This window comes from Rhinolophus sinicus, linkage group LG04, assembly GCF_036562045.2.
Source record: "Rhinolophus sinicus isolate RSC01 linkage group LG04, ASM3656204v1, whole genome shotgun sequence".
NCBI classification, from domain to species: domain Eukaryota; kingdom Metazoa; phylum Chordata; class Mammalia; order Chiroptera; family Rhinolophidae; genus Rhinolophus; species Rhinolophus sinicus.
In genome coordinates, this window is record NC_133754.1 from 59,808,834 (window position 1) to 59,832,641 (window position 23,808).

The following is a 23,808-nucleotide window of genomic DNA, read 5'->3' on the forward strand; positions in this document are numbered from 1 at the left end:
TAGATTGCTTAGATATATGCCCAGGAAATCGTACGTGTTCAATAAATATAAGTTAGTTTTGTTTCTTTTGGTTATTATTATTCTCACTATTATTATTATCCATACTTATTGATCTAGAAACCTATTTTAATGATACACAATTTTTTGATTCACAATCTATAATTTTACCTGGTATCATAATTCAATTTTGATTTATTGCATAAGATGTGCCAACAATCATTAATAACCTAATAAACTCCATAACTCTGCTTGGGTAACACTATTAACAGTGGGCTCCAGGACACAATAACTGTCAGTTCAACTACACCAAAATTTCTGAAGATGATGGCTACTGTGCCCAAGCAGGTTGTAAGTAAATTTCAAATGGAAACTGGCATCAATCTGAAGGAATTATAACTTCACACTTTTGGGGTAATCTACCAAGCTGGCTTCAGAGTAGACTAACTTTACACAGCACACTTTTTTAAAAAAAGACACATTTATTCATCATCATGATCAGACTATTGCATTTAGCAATCAACAATATAGGTACAAAAAAAATTTACATTAAAACACTTTGTTAAAATGCTTTACACTTTTCACAGAACAGAAACTAAAATAATAACTATTATACAAGCAGTCACAAATACAGCCCTCAAGTTTATTGCCCATACACATGAGTATTGTCTAAAACATATCTTCTCTGTATCAGACAAGCCCTGCGACCGCTGTGCTTGACTGAGTTCGCAAATCTGTTATAACCTATTGCTTTCCTGTCACTTCCGCAGTTCTCCTCCCTGACAAGTTTTGTTTCCTGGCAGTAATTAAAATTTACTGTCACTGCTATAGGTACTGCTGCTGCTGGAGCCTCTATAGCCACGTTGGTTTTGTTTGGCAAAGTATTGGCTCCCACCACCACAGTGGCTAGAGCTTCTGCCTCCAGTTTCCTCCTTTCATGGGTTCAAAATTTGAAGATTGATTGTTGTAATTGCCAAAATCATTGTAGCTTCTGCCTCCTCAAAACTGCTTCCATCCTGACAAATTTCATTATAGCCCTCCCCACTGCCACCATGTCCTCTACCACGACTGCCACCAAAGCCACCTCGACCACTCAAGTTTCCTCCATGACCAAAGCTGTCATTACCACCAAAACCACCTCCTCGACCCCCACAGAAGTTTCCAAAACCACTTCAACCTCTTTGACTGGATAAAGCACTAGACATCTCTTGCTTAGATAGGGCTTTCCTTACTTCACAGTTGTGGCCATTCACAGTGTGGTATTTCTGAATGACAATATTTTTTTTTAATTAAAGTTTATTGGGGTGACAGTTGTTAGTAAAGTTACACAGATTTCAGGTGTACAATTCTGTAATACATTATCTGTATCTCACATTGTGTGCTCACCAGCCAAAGTCAGTTCTCCTTCCATCACCATATATTTGATCCCCTTTACCCTCATCTACAACCTCCCTCACCCCTTACCCTCTGGTAACCCCTAAACTATTGTCTGTGTCTATGAGTTTTTGTTCCTTTGCTTGTCTTGTTCTTTTGTTGTTTTCAGTTTATATACCACATATCAGTGAAATCATATGGTTCTGTACTTTTTCTGTCTGACTTATTCCGCTTAGCATTATAATCCAAAGATCCATCCATGTTGTCACAAATGGTCCTATTTCATCTTTCCTTACTGCCGAATAGTATTCCACTGTGTATATATACCACAACTTCTTTATTCATTTATCTATCGAAGGACATTTTTGTTGTTTCCATGTCTTGGCCACCGTAAATAAAGCTGCAGTGAACATTGGAGCACACATGCCTTAATGGATAAATGTTTTCAGATTTTTTGGGTAGATACCCAGGAGAGGGATTGCTGGGTCATATGGTAATTCTATTCTTAACCTTTTGAGGAACCTCCACACTGCCTTCCATAGCAGCTGCACCAATCTGCATTCCCACCAACAGTGTATGAGGGTTCCTTTTTCTCCACAGCCTCTCCAACACTTGTTACTATTTGACTTGTTGATGATCGCCATTCTAACTGGGGTGAGGTGATATCTCACTGTGGTTTTTATTTGCATTTCTCTGATGATTAGTAATGTTGAACATTTTTTCATATGTCTATTTGCCATTTGTATGTCCTCTTTGGAGAAATGTCTCTTTAAGTCCTCTGCCCATTTTTCAATTGGGTTGTTTGTTTTTTTGTTGTTGAGTTGTATGAATTCCTTGTATATTTTAAATATTAGCCCCTTATGGAGGCGCTATTTGCAAAAATCTTCTTCCATTCAGTTGGTTGCCTCTTTATTTTGTTGATGGTTTCTTTTGCTGTGCAGAAGCTTTTAAGTTTGATATAGTCTCATTCATTTATTTTAGCTTTTACTTCCCTTGCCTTTGGAGTCAAATTCATAAAATGCTCTTTGAACCCAAGGTCCATAAGTTTAGTATCTATTTTTTCTTCTGGCAGTTTATTGTTTCAGGAGTTATGCTAAGGTCTTTGATGCATTTTGAATTAATTTTGGTACATGGTGACAGATAGCAGTTCAGTTTCATTCTTTTGCACGTGGCTTTCCAATTCTCCCAGCACCATTTATTGAAGAGGCTATATTTTCTCCGTGGTCTGTTTTTGGCTTCTTTGTCAAAAATGATCTGTCCATATTTATGTGGGTTTATTTCTGGGTGCTCAATTTTATTCCATTGGTCTATGTGTCTGTTTTTCTGCCAATACCATGCTGTTTTGATTGTTGTTGCCCCGTAGTACAGATGAAGTCAGGGAGTGTGATACCTCTAGCATTGTTCTTTTTTCTTAGGATTGCTTTGGCTATTCAGGGTCGTTTGTGGTTCCAAACAAGTCTGATGATTTTTTGTTCTATTTCTTTAAAAAATACCATTGGGATTTTGATGGGGATTGCATTAAATCTGTATATTGCTTTGAGTAATACGGCCATTACAACTATGTAGATTCTTCCAATCCATGAGCATGGAATGTCTTTCCATTTCTTTGTGTCTTCTTCAATTTCTTTTCAAAATGTCTTATAGTTTTAAGCGTATAGGTCTTTCACATTGTTGGTTAAGTTTACTCCTAGGTATTTTATTCTTTTTGTTGCAATTGCAAAGGAATTTTTTTATTTCTTTTTCTGAGATTTCATTGTTAGTATATAGGATTGCAATGGACTTTTGTATGTTGATTTTGTATGCCGGCAACTTTACTGTATTCATTTATTGTTTCTAATAGCTTTTTGGTGAAGTCTTTAGGGTTTTCTATATATAGCATCATGTCATCTGCAAAGAGTGACAATTTAACTTCATTCTCAATTTGGATGACTTTTATTTCTTTCTCTTTCTTGCCTGATTGCTCTGGTGGGGAGATAGGGGACAACCCTGTCGTGTTGAAAAGCAGAGGTGATAGGGGACAGCTCTATCATGTTCCTGAACATACAGCAAAGGTCTTCAGTTTTTCACCATTAATTATGATATTATCTGAGGGTTTGTCATTAAGTGTTTTAATCATAAATGGATGCTATATCTTGTCAAACACTTTTTCTGTATCAGTTGATATAATCATGTGATTTTTGTCCTTTATTTTGTTTATGTGATGTATCACGTTGATGGATTTGCATATCCATCAGGATCATCAACATCAACAAGGATGTTGAACCATCCTTGTGCCCCTGAGATGAACCCCACTTGGTCGTGATGAATAATCTTTTTAATGCATTGTTGCATTCGATTTCTTACAATTTTGTTTAGGATTTTTGCATCTGGATTCATCAGACACAATGGTCTGTAAGTTTCTTTTTTTATGTTATCCTTACCAGGTTTTGGTGTCAGGGTAATGTTGGCCTCATAAAATGAGTTAGGGAGTATTGTCTCTTCTTCAATTTTTTTGGAATAGTTTGAGTAGGACAGGTATTAGATCCTCTTTGAGTGTTTGGTAGATTTCACTAGTGAAGCCATCTGGTCCCAGACTTTTGCTTTTCAGAAAGTTTCGGATGACTGATTCAATTTCCTTACTGGTGATCAGTCCATTTACATTTTCTAATTCTTCATGATTCATCTTAGGAAGGCTATATGTTTCTAAGAACTTCTCCATTTCTTCTAGGTTATTGAATTTGGTGCCATATAGTCCTTCATATTATTCTTGAAAGATCCTTTCTATTTCTGTGGCATCCGTGAAAACTTCCCCTCTTTCATTTCTGATTTTGTTTATTAGTGTCTTTTCTCTTTTTATATTAGTGAGTCTAGCCAAGGGTTTATCAATTTTATTAATCTTTTCAAAGAACCAATTCTTTGTCATACTAATTTTTTCTATTGCCTCTTTGGTCTCTATTTCATTTAGTTCTGCTCTGACTTTTATTATTCCCTTTCTTCTGTTGATCTTTGGTTTCATTTGTTCTTCTTTTTCTGGTTCTTTCAGGTGTAACGTGAGGTTATTTATCTGGGATTTTTTTCTTTCTTGAGATAGGCCTGTAATGATATAAATTTCCCTCTTAAAACTGCTTTTGCTGCATCCCCAAAATTTTGATAGCACGTATTTTCATTCTTATTTGTTTCTATGTATCATTTGATCTCTCCTCTTATTTCTCTTTTTTTTTTTTTTTTTTTTTAAAGATTTTATTGGGGAAGGGGAACAGGATTTTATTGGGTAACAGTGTGTACTTCTAGGCCTTTTTTCCAAGTCAAGTTGTTGTCCTTTCAATCTTAGTTGTGGAGGGTGCCTCTCCTCTTATTTCTTCTTTGACCCAGTTGTTCTTTAAAAGTATGTTGTTTAATCTCCAAATATTTGTTTTTTCTTTCTGCAGTTGATATCCAATTTCAAAGCCTTGTGATCAGAGAATATGCTTGATATGATTTCAATCTTCTTAAATTTGCTGAGGCTAGTTTTATGTCCCAATATATGGTCCATCCTTGAGAATGATCCATGTACACTAGAAAAAAAATGTAAAGTCTGATGTTCTAGGATGAAGAGCTCTATGAATGTCAATTATGTCCATTTCATCTAATGTGTCATTTAGGCCTGCTATTTCTTTATTTACTTTCTGTTTGGATGATCTATCCATAACTGTCAATGATGTATTTAGGTCCTGTACTGTAATTGTGTTTTGGTCAATTTCTCCCTTTAGTTCTGTTAGTAGTTGCTTGGTATATTTCGGTGTTCCCTGATTGGGGGCAATAATATTGATGACTGTTATGTCTTCTTGTTGTAGAGTCCCCTTTATCATTGTAAAATGTCCACCTTTGTCTCTTGTTACCTTTTTTATCCTGAAGTCTGTTTCATCTAATATCAGCATGGCTACATCTGATTTTCTCTGGATACCATTTGCTTGGAGTATCAATTTCCACCCTTTCACTTTGAGTCTATGCTTGTCCTTGTAGCTGAGATGTGTCTCTTGGAGGCATCATATGGTTGGGTTTAGTTTTTTGATCCAATCTGCTACTCTGTGCCTTTTTATTGGTGAGTTCAGTCCATTTACATTTAGGGTGATTATTGATATGTGAGGACTTCCTACACTTGATCTTAGCCAAAAGGCCAAGAAGCTATATGTGAGGAGTTCCTATCATTCTATCTTTGGTTTTCTGGTAGGACTGTCTCCATTGTTTCTTTGCCTTTTTGTTGTTTTTCATTATTTCTGTGTGGTGATATTCTATGATTTTTCCCTCTGTTTCTTCTTTTATTACATAATATATTTCAGTTCTGGATTTATTTTGAGTGCTTGCAAATATGTTTAGTAAAAAAGTTGCATATTTAGAGTATTCCATTTTCTTCAGCACGCTTACTTTCTCCATTCCCATATTCTGGTTCAGGCCTTTAACTTCCCACCTTTTATTTTTTGGTTGTCATAAATTATCCCTATTTATGCTATTCGAACAGCCTCCTGCAATATTTCTTGTAGTGCAGGACATGTGTTAAAAAATTCCCTCAGCTTTTGTATGTCTGGAACAGTCTTTATTCCTCCTTCATAGCTAAAGGATATCTTTGCTGGATATATTATTCTTTGCTCATAATTTCTCCCTTTCAATAGTTTGAATATTTGATTCCAGTCCCTCCTGGCTTGTAGAGTTTCTGCCAAAAATCTGATGATAATCTAATGGGCTTTCCTTTGTAGGTTACTGTCTTCTTTTCCCTGACTGCCTTGAGTATTCTTTCTTTGTCATTAATTTTTGACAGCTTCAATACAATGTATCTTGGAGAACACTTGTTGGGGTGGAGGTACTTAATTAGGTGTTTGATTTGCTTCTTGGATTCCAGTTCTTTCCACAAGTTTGGGAAGTTCTCATCGACTATTTGTTTGAATCTACTCTCTGTTCCCTCTTCTCTTTCTTCTCCTTCTGGTTTGCCCATTATTCTTATATTGCTCTTTCTGGTGGAGTCAGAAAGTTCTTGTAGAGTTCTTGCATCTCTTTTAAGTCTCAAGTCTCTTTCTTCTTCCATCCATGTCATTTCCAGATGTCTTTCTTCGATGTCCCTGATTCTTTCCTCCATCTGGTCAACTATACTACCTAACCTGACTTTTTCATTCTTCATTTCTTTTATTGAGTTCTTAATCTTCAGAGAAATTCTATTTGGTTCTTTTTTAAAATTTCAGTCTCTTTGGTAAAATGTTAATTTTGTTCTTTGATTGTGTTTCTGAGTACATTAAACTGCCTGTCTGTGTTTTCTTGTATCACATTGAGTTTTTTAAGAACTGCAATCTTGAATTCTCTGTCATTTAAGTCACATATTTCCATGTCTTTAAGTTCATTTTCTGGAGACTTTTCATTTTCTTTCTGAGCTGGTTATTCTTGGCTAGTAATGATTTATTATTTCTCTTCCTAGACATCTACAAGAGTGGGTTCTGCAACAGGTTGATAGGAAGAGGTCTTTCTTTTGTTTTCCATTAGGTGTTGGTAGAATATTTTCTCTAAGACTGTAGCCTTTTATTTTCTTTCACACTGTAGTGTTATATTTTCTCTGCACTATTCTAGTGTCTCACACAATGGGGGGATTCATGGAAGGCGGGCTTCTCCTCTGTGAACAGTTTGCCTGTGTCATAGGGCACCACCTCCATGGGGGGATGTGGAGAGCTTCTGAAGTTCCAAAGCTCTTCCTGTACCAGATTCAGAGCCAGTGTGTTTCCGCAGCTCTGTTTCCTCCTCCAGGGATCCACACAGACAGGTGAGGACAGGGGCGGGGTGGATTGTGAGAGGTGGCCCAGAGCAATGGGGACGACCATCACCACAGCCAGTCCTGCTTCCTCCCCTTTGTCAGAACTAGTTGGGTGGCGAGTCCGTATCTGTGGACTACAGTTCTCAGAACTGCAAATATTCCGTTCTTTTGATTTGACACTGCTACTGTTCTACTTCTAGCACTGGGCAGGTGATAGCAGGGAGAGCCTTGGGAGGGTAGGGAGAAGGCGGCTAAGCTCAGTGCCTAAGGCTTCTGTTCTCTGCTCTGCAGTGAGGGATTAAACCACCATTTTCAGCCTTCTTCCCTCAGTCTTTTCTCCAAGGTCTCTGTCATGAGTGTTGGTTTCAGCCGTGTTATATGCTGTCCCCTCAGCCCTGTGGGTCATAAGCTGTGGGTTTCTCCCGCAGCTGTGGTAGTTCCAGGATGCAGCAAGTTCGGAGCACTGAGCTAGGTCTTCGTCCTGCACCCATGCATCCCCGTCTCACTTTTCCCTTCTCTTCTCCCCCACTAGCACAATTTGCTGACCTTTAGATGATTTCAATAGTGTGCCTCTTAGTTTTGCCTGTCTGCTGCACAGGGAGTCCTTTGTTGGCTTATAGTTGTTCAGTTTGTTGTAAATTCCAGGGGAGATTTCACGCCGCCATTTTTATGATGTCATCTCCTGAATGACAATCTTGTCCACAGAGTCATGGTCAGAAAAATTTATAAAAGCAGAGCCTCTCTTCTTGCCACTGCCTCTGTCAGTCATGATTTCAATCACTTCAATTTTTCAACACTGTTCAAAATAATCTCTTAGGTGATGTTCCTCAGTTTGTTCTGTAATTCCACAAACAAAAATCTTTTTCACAGTTAAGTGGGTACCAGGTCTTTAAGAATCTTCCTTTGAGACAGCCCTCTGGTTCCACGACTCTTCCATCCAGTTTGTGTGGCCTTGCATTCGTGGCTGCATCCACTTCCTCCATAGTGGCATACGTGACAAACCCAAACACTCTGGAACACTTGGTGCTTGGATCTCTTATCACCACACAGTCTGTGAGTGTTCCCCATTACTCAAATTGGTGCCTCAGACTCTCATCAGTTGTTTCAAAGTTTAAACCTCCAATGGAGGGATTCCACAGCTGTTCAAGCTCTTTAGGAGATTGAGTTAGACGTGACACAGGAGGAAAGACTTTAATGATGCACTTACTCTGTGGTGTACACAGACAGAAATGCCAGAAACCTAGTTCTTGATATCAAGGCTACAAAACAAAAAACAAACAAACAAACAAACAAAAACCTATACTAGATAAAAATATAGATAGAAAGCTGTTTATTGAAGGACTATATAGTGACAATTCCTGGAAATAACCTTATTACCTATCAATGTTACATACAATAGAATGTTATCTATTAAAGAATGAGTTACAATACATACATAGAGCAAGAAAATAAACACCATTATTTAATAAGACCTGCCAGTTGCAAAACCTAATTCCCATTTTTGTAAAAACAAAATTTTGAGTAGGTCTCTATATGTTTTATTTAAGGGAAAGGTGAATTTTAGATAGAAAATTAGGGAAAGATACATACAAGATTTATTGATATTGGTTTCCTCAGAGAGCAAAAGTAGAAAAGAGAATATTTAAGAGATTAAAAATATATACTATAGCAAACTGAGAAAAAACAATTTTGTGGAATATCAAGTAAAATGCTTAAAATCATACAAACAGGTAAAATAACTTGGAGACAAAATTAAAAATGGACAAATAAAACTATTCCCTTAATTTTTGCAGTTGTTATATTTTAAGGAGTTACACAGAGTAATTTTAATCTATCTAGCATACCTTAACATATATATCACTAAATTATTAATAGAATTTGGCACACATATTAGATTTTAAATCTCAAGATGGACGAAAAATCTAGTCTGACATGAATCAGGAAAAGGTATAGTATAACATGTTAAATAAATGTAATATTCATGCTCTTATTTTAGTGATTGTAAACATTTAAGAAACTAAAAACAGAGACTTCCATTCAGGATGGCAAAATAAGTCAATGCTGTGCTCACCTTCTCTCATGACCACATTAAAACAACAACTAATCTACAAAACAACCATCATTGAAAACCATCTGAAGTCTAGCTAAAGAAAGTCCTACAATTTAGAATACAGAAGAAGCTATGTCGAGAATGGTAGGCGGAGCAGAGACATGAAACAGTCTGGTCCCGCATCCATGTGTGGTGGTTAAAAATTGAGAGGAATATTTCTGCTGTGCAGGTCCCCCCTGCAGAACATATGGTCCCCACTCCACCCCAGCTTCTCCAGCTCAGGGTTCCAGTGCTGGGAAGAGAAGTCCCATAACTTCTGGCTGTGAAAACTAGTGGGGATTATGGCTGAGCTGACTGTGGTGGAGGGGATTATGTCTGAGTGAACTGGAGTTCCAGGCATTCCTCTTAATGGGTCTGTGCACAGACTTACCCACTGATCGACTCACTTGCTCTGAGTTTCCAGCACTAGGGCACCAACTTGAAAACTGGGAGGAACTGAATTCACTGGCTTCAGGGTGAGAGCTGGAGGGACAGTTTTCTCCCAGACAGAAGTGCTGGAAGAAGCCACTGTTACTTTATTGAGCCCTCCCCACTCCCAGCATGTAGGTGCAGATGGGTACCAAGTCTGAGTCTCTAACAACCTGGTTGCCCTGCCCTGTTGATTCTCTGAGACCCTGCCCTACCCAACTTGTGGGCGCACCCAAGCTGCTCCAGTTGCTTTTCCACACAAACGGACTGTCTTCGACACTTACTGTTTTTCAAGATGGAGAGTGTATGTTTTCCCATCAATTTCGATGGCATAAGTGACCTACAGCAAAATATTCAGAGAGAAAGTAATTATTAGAAATTTCAAATTCTTGAAAGTCAAAAATCATAATTTTTAAAAATGTACTCTTTCATATAAATACAGATTGTATCATGCATGTCTCAAAATTATATATACATATATAGGTTTATTTTTTATATTTCTTCAATCTCAAAATGTGAGAAAATCAAGGAATTTAAAATCATTTAAAAAGTAGGAGTATTTTAGTCATTAGTATGTATTAAGTATCATAAACAAATTTTAATTTAAAAATTATTACATTTAGAAATACTGTGTAACCTTTGAAGAAACTTGAATTGTATTATATTTTTTCTACTTTGCAGTTTCTAGCACACAAAAAAATGGAAATTAAATAATACAGTGCAGGTCCCCTTTTAAGGTTAAAAGAAATATCCCATAGCTGTCAAAAGCACTACCTATAGATAGTCTTCATCTCACTGTTCTCTTTAGGAATTGCCTCACAACTTTCAGGGACAGCCACATTTAATATCCCAACTCCAGCTATTATGATGTATCAATAATTACAGAAAAGGAATTTGATAAAAATTCAATACCCACTTCCTATGTTCTATACATGCCCATTAATGTCAAGGTGACTGTTAGTATTTTAAGCCTTCTAGATCCCTGTAGATTACCAATTTGATTTTTTTATCATTTACTGAGAGAAGAGTTTTTAAATCGCTAATATAATTGTGGCTTTGTCTACTTTATTCACTTCTATAGGTATTTGATTCATGTTTTTGACACACTCTCATTAGATGCAAATATTTTTAGAATTATTATATAATGCCTTCTTGATAAAGTGAGCTATTTATCATCATGAGATGCCACTATTTATCCTGATAATATTCTTGTTCTGTAGTCTACTTGTCTGATATCAATTTATGAACTTGTGCTTCCTTTTGATTTGATATTTAATGAAACATAGGTTTAATTCCTTTTGATATTTAATGAAATATGTTTCCATGTTTTTATTTTAACCTATTTGTGTCTCATACTTAAAAAGTGTTTCTTGTAGACAGCATTCAATGTTTTTCACCCAATGTGACAATCTCTGACTGTATTTGCAAAGTTTACACCAATTACTTTTAATGAAATTCATATATTACACTATAATCTGACTCTCTTGCTGTTTGTTTTTAGCGTATCTTATTGGTTCTTCCCCCCATTTTTTTCTTTACCTGTAGTTTTCAATTGGAGTTGGATATATCAATATAAACTTATGGTTTTAATATAAACCCACATGCATAGTTATACACATACACACACCTATGCACACAAACCCTACATCTGTGTGTGTATGTGTATACACACAGATTTTCTAGCTTGGACCACTGAATTATATGTAAATAATGAAACCCCAGTAGCAATTAGCATACCAAGCAGACAGAGACTGGATTCGAAACACCATTTTCTACTCCTCACTAATGGTAAACAATAATGAAAACTAGTAAAATCCAATTAACGAGATAAATTGAATAGTGAAAAAAAGAAACATGGTGAGAACTGAAAAATGTAACAGAAACAAAGGGCATACAGAAATAATAAAAATTGATAGGTTTAAACCAAACTACATCAAAATTTGAATTTAAACATCTTCTCACAAAGAAATCTTCACGTCCAGAGATATTTATTCAATGGTGAACTGGACTAAACATTTGAATAAGAAAAAAAATATTAATCTTACAGAAATTCATGAAACATAGAAAGTTAGAACACTTCCCAACTAATTTTATGAGGCAGTATAATCCAGATATTGCAATAAGACAACTATATTCCCAGTAAGTAAAACAATTCTCATGATCATAATTTTAAAGCCCTAAAAAAAATACTCCCAAATTAAATCAAACACACATAAATCATATCATGACAAAATGGCCTTGTATCCCAGGAATAAAAAGCTGATTCACTACACTGACAGGAAATGTACATATACATACACACACAGATATGTATACTTATATATAACTGCAGATAGGTAGATCTATCTGAAAATTTTAAAAGTTTTCAAAAATCTAGTAAAGGTCATTTATGAAACCTACAGACAATGTCATACTTATTTGTGATATTTAATATATTGATAGTTTCTTCCTACAGTAAAAACAAGACATACACAAAAGCATCATTAAACTAAATGAGCTATTACCTGCTACTTAACATTGTATGGGATTTCAGTACAAAAAAAAGCTTAAAGATTGGGGAAAAAGAACAAAAGTATCCTTATCTGCAAATGAGATGAATGTAATGCATAGAAATCCAAAGGGAATGGCAGAAAATTGTTAATGACAATGATTTAATATTTCCAGAATTGACATGGGTAAACATATAAAAATCAACTTCATTTTTCTAAAATGAGAAACAATCGGAAAAATAAACTTTATAAATACCGTTTACTAAAGCATCAGAAAGCATAAAAAGATATGCAGTCCTCTACTTAAAAACTACAAAGCATGGCAGAGAAAATTAAATAAGACCTAAATAAATGGCAAAGATGTGCCAATTTTATGAATTGGACATATTAATGTTAAGATTTTATTTCAATCAAAAGTGACTTGCAGTTTGAAAGCTATCCAGTAGCTTATTTGTAAAATTTGGCAAGATAATTTTCAAGTTTATATATAAATGCAAATGACGTATATTATACAATATAATTCTGAAGAAAAGCAAAAAGTAGAAAGACTTTAAGATACTAAATTCCAAGACTTACTATAAAGCTATAGCAATTAAAATGATGTGCCATTTCAGTAAAAATAATTATATCACCTGGAAAGAATTGAGTCTAGCATAAATCCACAAAAAATAATTTTTTTGACAGAGGTACCTATTTAAATTAATGGGTAAAGGGATATTTTCAATAAATGGAGGTAAGTCAATAGATACTCATATGGAAAAAGACTACCTTTGATCCCTATACTATATCATAAAAAATTTTTAGAAATGATGACAGATATCAATATCTAAACTAAAATTATAAAGTTTCTGGAAGAAAATATAGGACAACAGCCAATAATTATCAAATAGAAGATAAAAAGAATAGCCATAAAATAGTTGATTAATTGGACATCATCAAAATTAAAAACTGTTGTTCACCTAACTAACGACATGATTAAGAATGTTAAAAGGCAATCCCTAGACTAAAGAATGATATTTGCAATTCATATCCAATTGGCCCATCAACATTCTACAAGTCACTCATCATCACTATTCAACGTGGCAAATGACCCAAGAAGATAGAGAAAAAGGAATAAATTTAACAAAACTGCAAACAACAAAAGATTGAGATTGCTAAGTGTTAGTGAGGATATGGAACAACTAAAACTCTCATATATTGCTAGTGGAAATGCAAAATACTATACCCATTTAAATAAGTTTGTATTAACCAGATTTCTACAAATGTAAATGTGCACTTACTCTATACATCAGCATCTCACCCCTAAATATATGCATATGAAAGCATACATCAATGTGATAGTTGTTTCTTTAGAGCAGATTTATTCATAACGATTACAAATTGAAAACAATGTCCACTAATAGGTTAATGTTTCAATTTTTAGCATACTAGGAAGCTATAAAATGTATGAACTAAAGCATATATGAATCTCCATAGATGAATCTCAAAAATATTAGACTGCTGAATCGAAGAAATTAGGCACACACACACACACACACACACACTCACACACACACACACACACACACACACACACACACAACTGAAAGTATTAATGGCTGATCCCTTTCTTGTGAATTTCAAGACAACAAAATAGTGAAGTTAATGGTTATGTCTGGAAAAGGCACAAGGAAACTTTCTGATCTGGGTCAGACTACAGGAGTTTAGATGTACAAAAAACATTTCAGATTTTTGTATTTTGATATAATTATACACATTTTTTAAAGACCCAGCATAGCCTGTTATTAGAGGAGTCAGTCATATGATTTAAACAATGTTTCAGTTTCTTAATAGGACAAAAGTATCAATGTTGATTTATGTCATCTTAGGTCAGCATTATTTTTATGGCTAAAAATATATTGTTTAAATAACATTTATAAGCATACATTTTTAATAGTTTTATTTGCTCCTTTCTATATTTCTCATTTCTAATATTACATATTTTTCCTTCTCCTTTCCATTTTCCTTAATCTATCTCACCAAAATATCTGTATTATATTTTTTTCAGAAATCAACTTTTGACATTGTGAATGTAGGCTATTTTAGCTTAATTTTCTTTTTCATTAATTCTTAGTTTTAGTACCATCTTTAAAAATTTTAAGGTTATATTATTTTTTAACTTCTAATTTTCAGACTTTGTTTGCTTATTTATGTATTTGTAGTTATAAATTATGCCCCTATAGCATCTTGAGAGCATTACTCAAATTTTGGTCTGTAATTTTTTCATTCTTGTCCATTATTTATTTAATATTCATTATAATTTATGATTTCTTCTTCAATCCATGAATTATGTACAAGTGTATTTTTAAATTACCAAATACGTTTTTCAGTCTTTTCGTTAAGTTTTAAATTAAATTCTTACCAGATGAGTTCTGTACTATTGGTGTTTGATTTTCAATTTTTTTTAACTTACTGTTGTCAATTTTGTTCAATGATCTGTTTATTCTTGAGAAGAATATACACTATTTACTGTGGAGACAGAGCTGATTTATAGCTGGATTAGAAAAGCTCTATATTTCTGGGAATGTCTACAAGCCTGAATGTTTCTGACTCTTAGTTAAGATAAGGGCAGTGAGATTTATAATGTACTGTTTAGGGTTCAAAAGCCCCCTGGCCAAGGTTAGCTTCCTTAGTGTTTACCTACTTCCTCTGAGGAGGCTTGCTTAGCTAATCACTAAAAGCTTTGTTAAGGAGCTCTCCCAAGGCCAAATTCCTCCCGCAGGTCTTATTATTTCAAGCCAGAGACTCAGCCTGTCCCAGGAGCAGAGACTAGGTTCACGGGTTGCTCACTGTGGATGTTTCTTGGATCCTGATATTTGCCTGAATTCTCTTTCTCTTACTGCACCATATGCTTTGCCATTAAAGAAAAGCCTCATGTATGATACCCTGTGAGGTTTAGTGAGTCCTAACAAATAGGGGAAAACAGTACATTCACTCCGTGGAGTCACTTCCGTAAAAATATATCCATTGACTAAAAACGTTGTCTTTGTTATTCAAATTGTCTTTATATTTTTATGATTTGTCAACTAAAATGTGACAAAAACATTTTAACATCTCACTATGTAAATGGATTTGAAAATTTCTCCCTCTAGTGCTATCAGTTTTCATTTTATATGTGCTGAGGGCATTTTATTGAATTCATATAAATTTAGAATTGTTATATGTTCCTAGTTAAATGAATATTTTAAGTAATAATACTTATCCTTCATAATGTTGTGCGTGTGTTAAGTTTCTGTTTGTGTACTAAATGCTTTTGTTTTATTTCCTGCTGTTTTCAGGGATACGCATGTTTTCTTTTTGTTAGCATTTTCCCAGTATATGCTATACTCTCCTAAACATTCTAAGCTCTCTGGATATCTGCTTTTGGTGCAATAGCTTTTATGAACAAATAATCACTCGAGATTTTTGGGTGCCATAAAGGGAAACAGTCAGATAGACCATTCAATCTATAAAATTTGCCTCAGAGTGTAATTGTCTTCCAGTTGGCAGTTCAATGTTCCTCTCAGACCCTGCTACTGAGGTTCCAGTCCTTGGATTCCCATCAGGTCATTGTGTGTCTTTATAATTTCATAATGTTCATATATCACTTGGAGAATGAAAAAAATCAAAACACTTGGTCTCATTCAAACAAAATGGCTCTCTAACGGTAATGAGAACACACAATTTCAAAAAACGATATGCATGAATTAATTCGGGTCATATAGTCCAGCAAAAATAAACTCTCATTTTTTTAAAAAAAAGTGATTTCTTAATTACATGCGTTTCTGAAACATCGCCATCATTGGTGTTGGTTCCAATCTTCTGTGGCACAGTAATTTGCAGAAGTGATGTTTCAGAGTCTATAGCAAGGAAAACATGTGTGAGCATTCTCAGGGCATAGAGCATCCTAATTCTTCACATAATAGTCACACACACACACACACACACACACACACACACACACTCACTCACCACAAAATCATATGCTGTAGGATTCCAGGAAGAGGCCTGTGGCGGGGTGGGGTGGGGGGGGGGAACATCAGCCCTGGGAAGAAATGCTGGTCTCAGGACCCCATCCAGGCTCTCTCCTTTCCCCACCTGCCCAGAAGATGGGCGCCCTCTCCTGCCAGTGCAGGATCAGGTAAGTGAGGGACAGTTGTCCCAGACCTGTTCTGAGCCGTCCAACCACCGGGCCCAGCAGGACCCTGAAACTAGGCAGGCTCTGACAGGTCACTGGGCTCTCTCCAGCCCTTCCAGGGTTCTGGAACAAGGAGGGTGATGCTTGCCACACCCGGGGGTCTCTGCCAGGCCACCCTAGGGAGGTGGAGGTCCTCCACTTACGATGGCCTGCGGAGGTCAGCCAGCCCAGGCCTGAAAGGATCAGCAAGATAGACAGCATTGCGTGATCGGTGGCCTCCCCACAGCGATGGCAGTTGGCGGAAGGCAGGCAGCAAGCAGCTCGCGAGCTCTGGGCGCGGGCGCTTGGCCAGGTGCGTGGCAGCTGGAGCAAAAGGGCTACCGCAGGTGGAGCCGCGGCTGTTGGGTTCCGCCCACCCCAGCCTGCTGTACGAGGAGCACTCGGGAGCCTGTGCCCTGCCCACACTCTTTATTTCCCCGAAATTTGACATTTTAAATTTGACATTTCAGGGGTCATATAGGTGTTGTAAAGCGCTTTCTCCTCTGGCGGTAGTAAGCCATTTGCTGTGAAGTTCTTGGCTATACTAAAGGGTCCACGCCATAGCTTACGGGTACAATGGCTGAATTACTGTAGTGAAGGAAAAAGAAAATAGCAATTCACAATATGTTTAGTAACAGACAATTGCCTATTTTAATCATATCTATTGTCGGATTTCTACTTAAGTTACAGGTCAAAACAAATACACATACATCCACACACATAAAGAGATATTGTTTAAAAAAATGTAAATCAATTCTTCAATTGCCGGTAAGTTTGTTTCTTAGAAAATTCTTTGATTTAACGAAATTAAATAAAAAGATAAGTATCAGGAAGGAAAATAATCACAAGCATCAAATGATCCTGTGAAAACAACTTTATTTTCCCATTATTTATTTATACCTTGTGTATAATTCGGCTTCCTAGGGAAATCTGTGGCTAAGGAGACCTAATAAAAGTTAAATATCAACTTCCCCCCGCCCCCAATAGTGTGGGTTTAACACGTGGAAAGGCAATGGAATTAACTTGGAATTAGCTTTCATTTGATGGCTTAATATGCAGTTTGGTGACTTGCATAATTTTCATTTTGCACACACATTTTTGCAAGACAGTTCTTAATTTGTCCTTCCATGGAATACTTGTACTTGCATTCCTTACGTGCAATATTTATACACAAAATCAAAGGACTATGTTTTCCCAATTTGTAAAAGGAATGAAAATAGAAAAATGGATAAGGATAGACTTTTAAAAAAAACTATTTTTTGTGTTTTTCCTAAAACACGTTAGTGTTTATCTAAAAATATTTGTACAAGTAACAAATGATAACAGAAGAAAATTTAACTTCAAAATAGCCAATTCTGCATACATTATTTCACTAACATATTTACAGCCTAATTATTTAGTTTTGTTGTGATGCATGTTGTTGTATACCATTTTTTTTATTTGACTACTTCTACATACAATAAAAATTTATATTATCTTTTTTGCAAAATTATATGAATATTGATGGAGTTTAATGTATCAGGATTAACTATACTGCTCTTAAAATGAAATGTCTTCCTGAGAGTCTAAAACCTGATCAAATTTTGAAGTCCACTATATGTTCACTGAAGACATGATAAGTATTTAAAGATTGTTCGTGTTTCTACTAAAACTCTCTGTTGTTTGGTCAAGTAACCAAAAAGTGAAATATGTATGTATTGCTTAAATTCATTACTGTATGTGAATGATTGATAATAACTGCTCAGTTTTTAATATGCATGACTTATAGGCACTCAAACCATTTGTATTTATTTCAACAATTAATTTTTACAGCCTATGACCAGGCTATTATCAAAATATGTGTGACGCTCTCCCTGTGTCCAAGTACATCAGAAACTAACAGAAAACTGAACATGTACAAGAGATGCCACAGCTAGAAATGAAAAATCTTTCTCAGAGAGATGTTCAAAGTCCTCTGGGAACAAAGCTTAGATAATTTTATTTTCTCTACAGATATCAAGTGAAGCTAAAGAGTAGATGTGATAGTTGATCCACGCTATATTTGGATGAGTGAATGACTTGTATGGATGTTACTGCATTTTCGGACTTTATTCTTTAATGATTTTAAGTTATCCAAAGAATTTAAGTGCAAATGAATGATAGAGTCTTGTGTTAGAATGATAACTTGTAATAGTTTAGGGGTGGTGGGATTGAAATGATGAAGACTGGATGCAATAACTTCATTAAGGGGAATTTTCTATAATTTAAGCCAAAATTGTCTACATCTGCAGGAATAGAGAGTGGGGAAAAAATGAAAGCAGGCATGATATCTGAGAGATATTTATGAAGAAAAATAGATTTGCTGAATAATTTGTTATGGAGGTTGATGAAATTGTTAAGATGACTGACCAACTGAGATGAGAAGGGCACTAATTTTAGAAGTAGATTTCAACATAGAGTGGGAGATGATTTCAGTTAAAGATACACTGAATTGGAGATGCTTGTAGAATAGCAAGTATTGGATGGGTAGTTGGAGATATGAGTTGGAGAATTGAGAAAGTGATTATTGTATTGGTGGTAATGAGTCACTAATGAAAGTCCTCATTGTGTTCTCCAGAAATCAGATGGTGAGAAAGAGTTAGAAAGCAAAAAATTGGGGGTGAGGGGTGAGGGATAACATCTGTGAAAAAAAGGGAAGAAGCACAATTGGGTAAATGGAGCCTAGGACAGTAATAAAGACCTGACAGTTTCCACCAACTCAGACAGGTTGCTGCAGAGCAAGGGAGCTCCAGAGCAAAGATTGTTTATTAAAGGAGACAAAGTTTAGGCCTTTGTACCACTGGCTTCTTCAGTAATTGAACTGATTCACCCCCAAAAGGCTGTATGATTGGCTGAAAAGCTGAGAAAGACTGTAAAGGCGCTAAGAATTTGAGGCTGTCAGCTAGCCACACTCCTCCCTTGGGCAGCAAATCTTTTCTTGAAGGGGATCTGAATGGTGCATTATTCTGTTAGCCAAACAGACATTGCCAGAAACTGGCAGAATAGCAGAGACAGAAGCCATCATGCAGAAAATTAGGAAGAAAAATGAGGTGAAATGATGCAGATATTAGAAGAGGCAACCTACTTTTTAGCAGGGCCAAAGAAAGGTCCAGTTAAGAAGAAAGAAACTTAGCAAGAATGAAGGTGGATAAGAAGGAATGATTAGAAAACAAAATATGAAAGTAAAGAGAAAATTATATCACACTCAAAAGAGGCAGGATTAAAACATTAAAATAATAATCTATTACTTTTTTTTTTTTGAAAAGTAAAGAAGGGAGAAATATTCTGCCGAAAGACTTAAGATTTAGAGGATGATAACAGCAGTCTAAATGTTAAGAGTCATTGTCTATTATGGGACACAGAATATGGTAAAGTTAGTAATCTCCAAATTTTACATAAGACAGAGATATATTTATTTTCTTTTAATTTCTGGGTTTTTTTCACTGTGCCTAGAACAATGTCTAATATATAATAAGTACTCCATAACAATAGGCTGTCTGAATAAATATTTGTTGAACTATCTAACAAATCAGCTCTATAGGTTATTAAACTATTACATGCAAGGGGAAAAAACATAGTTTGAGATAAACAGTACGAGAGTACAGTGTAAAACACTGCCATGACATATGCTCTAGCAATTTCCCAACAACTTTCAAGATGATAAATGAGAGCATTGTTATGGACACAAAAGGCATACACATATTTGAAACAAGGAGGAAAAAGTTTCCAATGCAAAGACAGTTTCAGATTTATAGACATAACAGTGTGTTTTTGCCCTGGTTTCCACATACATAGTTGGTAGTGAATGTAGTGGAAAAATAGAATGTTATTGAAGAAATGCTATGTGAAGCCAGGCCCTGTAGTGGTGGTACGAAAGTGAGCGTGACCACTTCTACTTCCCTCCCTATATTCCCGGACCTGTGAGTCCTTCCTGTTAGTGACACTTTAGGGCTATCTGGATTAATAAATATACTGTATCCTTAGGATGTTGTATTAGTCAGGGTTCTCCAGAGAAGCAGAACCAATAAGAAAATAAATGGTAGATAGATGGATGGATAAATGGATGGATAGGGAGATGATAGGAGATTTATTTTAGGAATTTGCTCACGTGTTTATGAAGGCCAAGAAGTACCATGATCAGACATCTGCAAGCTGGAGACCCAGGACAGCTGGTGGTGTAATCAGTCTGAGTCTGAAGGCCTGAAACTCTGGTACTGATGACGTAAGCCCTCGATCTCAGTCTGAAAGCCCAAGAATCAGGAGCACCTATGTCCAAAAGCAAGAGAAGATGGATGTCTCAGTTCAAGCAGAGAGTGAACTGCCCTTCCTCCACCACTTTGTTCTATTCAGACCCTCAACACACAGGATGATGCCCACCCAGTGTGGGGTGGGCCATCTGCTTTTCTTCAATTCACCAATTCAAATGCTAATCTCTTCTAGAAACACACCCACAGATATACCTAGAAATAATGTTTTACCACCTCTCTGGGCATCTAGTTCAGCCAAGTTGACTTATAAAATGAACCATCACAGATATCATCCCATTGTTTTAAAATACCTCCTTCAAGCTGGTGCTTCAATTTCACCTCTTAGAAAGCTATTCAAGAGTTCTACGAGGCTAGGAGGTACATTATGAGAAACAATCAGCAGATCTCACGGGCTCACTCCCACACCTCCTAGACTCTGAAGTGTCCTGTGGTCGGATGCTATGTGATGTGAGATTCTATGCCTATAGATTCCATTGTATTATTGATTGTATCAGTAATCCCATATATAATAGTGCCACCTAAGCCTCTGCAGGTAGGAAATTCAAACCAATAACTGAATAGGTATCTCTTCCTAACAGAACAGAACTCTGGCCCTTCTAGGAAGCAGTTATGATATGATAAACTTGTCATCAAGTGACAGTTGCTTTTCTTAAATAAAAACAAAAAATTTTATGTAATATATATGCATATATATGTATATATATGCATATATTTTATATATACATATATATATTTATAGATGCATATATATTTACATAGTGCTATATTGGAGCTCAATAATAGTCTCTGCCTCTGACAGTTTTGACATTCAGAGGCAGAAGTAACTGGATCTGCTCCAATAAATGAAAGTTCATGTGATTAGGCCTATACATAGCAACCATGACCATGCCATTTACATGCCATCATGACACATCTGGGGAAGCCAACAATAATGGTTGACTAAAGTCAACTGACCAAGTCATTTTGTCTACTTAGTCATTTTCTGCCTTTCCAGTGGGGGATGTTTTCTAGTGGGCATTAGCATATGATACAGAAATCTTTTTTTTTTTTTAATTTTATTTTATTAAATTTATTGGGGTGATAATTGTTAGTAAAATTACATAGATTTCAGGTGTACAATTCTGTATTACATCATCTATAAATCCCATTGTGTGTTCATCACCCAGAGTCAGTTCTCCTTCCATCACCATATATTCGATCCCCCTTACCCTCATCTCCCACCCCCCACCCCCCAACCCCCTTACCCTCTGGCAACCACCAAGCAGAAATCTTCATACTCGTGCCTATTCCCGTATGTTCATCTACATGCCTCTACCCAGACCTCCTTGTTTCCATAAGAAGACCAGGTTAAACTATCCATAAGCCAACTTAGGCTTTTTCCTTCACTTGTAGCTGGTCATATGCAAGTTATGCATTTGTTGCCTCTCAGCTCCAAATTCATTATTCACTACCCACTCTGCAATAAGGGATGGAACGCTAAACATTTTCTCCATTATAATGAGGGTGATGCTAAAATTTGCCAGTACAAGACACCAGAGGGACATTGAAGGAAAAAGAGACTCTTGGGTATGTACTATGTTTTACTTTTGCTTTAATTTTGCAATGCAATTAGCAGTGCCAGGATATGCGGGCACTCAGTGGTGCTGTGCTCCAGGTGCTTATCCTCCCAGAGCATGTTGTCCTTCAGTGCCTCGCAGGCCTGACCTGGGCCCAGTAACCGCATTCTCATGATCTTACTGACATGGACATCACATACTTCAGGCAATGCTCCTGCAGCATCATCCCAACACACCCTGTGCAACCCCATACCAGCTGTGACTTACCTGTGCCCATCCTGATTCAGATACTGTGCATTTCAGCCCATGCACACAAAGTGGCTCTGATTCTCCCAGCAACACTAGCTGGAGGTATGTTTTCTGCTTTCCAAATGTCTGCAGACCAGCTCCAGCCTAGTGATCAAGTAGACATAAATCACACCTTCTCTAGTGAGACCTGAACTCTAGCCTTGGAGAGTGGCCACCCTTCCAAATGTATCCTTCTTTGGATACTTTCCATCAGACCTAGGGTACCTGTAGAGTTCTCTTTGTGTCTTTATAATTACTCTCCTAGCTCATTGTAGCTTATTATTAAACTCCTCTTATTTAAATTACCATGCAATTTCTGTTTCCTGATTCCACTCAGACTCTCTGGCCCTCACACATAGCTGGTAACTGCTTGTTTCAGCCTTCAATCTCTTATCCTTCTGCTGGGCATCAATAATACTTAGCAGTAACCATCTAACTCCACTGATTTTAAATGCCTGCTTTATTGCATCTGCCACACAGTTCCCTATATTGGGACATTTTCCCCAATTGCCATAAAATTTTTTAAATTGTACTGCTACTACTTTGTGGTCGGGACTGTTTGTGACCCTCCTTCCAAGAGGGATCCTGTCCTCATTGCTGCAGAATTAGGTAAACAGAGCCAAATTCACATCTTATTACTGGTTTAAACACAGTACTCTCATTATTACTTGTTTCATTCTGTATCTCCTGAGAATCAGATGCCAAGACAGGACTAAATGTGCTAGAATTTTACTAGGTGGGACATCAGTGTGTGAAAAGTGAGGAGAGAGATGAAATGGCTCAAAAACCTATTAGACAGTGAAGCAAGTTTGACCCTAAGTGAAGGAGAGAGGAAGAGAAAACTGCATAGAAGCAGTCTAGGATTCACAAGGTTTAAGAAAGGCCCATGCAATGAAACAAAAGTTCATCAAAACTGTTGGGGTGTCCTCAAGCCAGAGTTTGCTGTCGGAGGAGTCCTGAGTCCCAGGAATGTCTGCCTTCTACATCTCTATCAAGTTCCATCATTGGTTGGGAGCTTACCATGGCAAGTATGGCCTTGACAAAAATGAATTGATGCATTTCAGGAGCAGTACCTCAGACCCTTCATGCTCATTGTAGTAGGAGGTCTGCAATGTACATTCCAGTGGCTGCCACACATAGCACTCCATTTATGCACACACTTATCTGATTCCGAGGTGTCCAACTTTTAGAAATGTCTATAGGCCTTGTCAGTGCAGCAGGGTATTTTTCCAATGTCAATGTACCTCAGAGATTAGTTTTACATTCAACATGAAAACTAGCAAACCTATTCTATAGAGACTGGTTGGGGAGGGGGTGGAGGAGAGCATTAGCCAAATCAGTGACCACAACCCT

General features: G+C 36.5%; 1 pseudogene; it reads right to left on the reverse strand.

Annotated features, from left to right (window-relative positions):
- Positions 1 to 760: 760 nt before the first annotated feature.
- On the reverse strand, positions 761 to 22,444 carry LOC109452813 (heterogeneous nuclear ribonucleoprotein A1-like 2; annotated as a pseudogene).
- Positions 22,445 to 23,808: the final 1,364 nt, after the last annotated feature.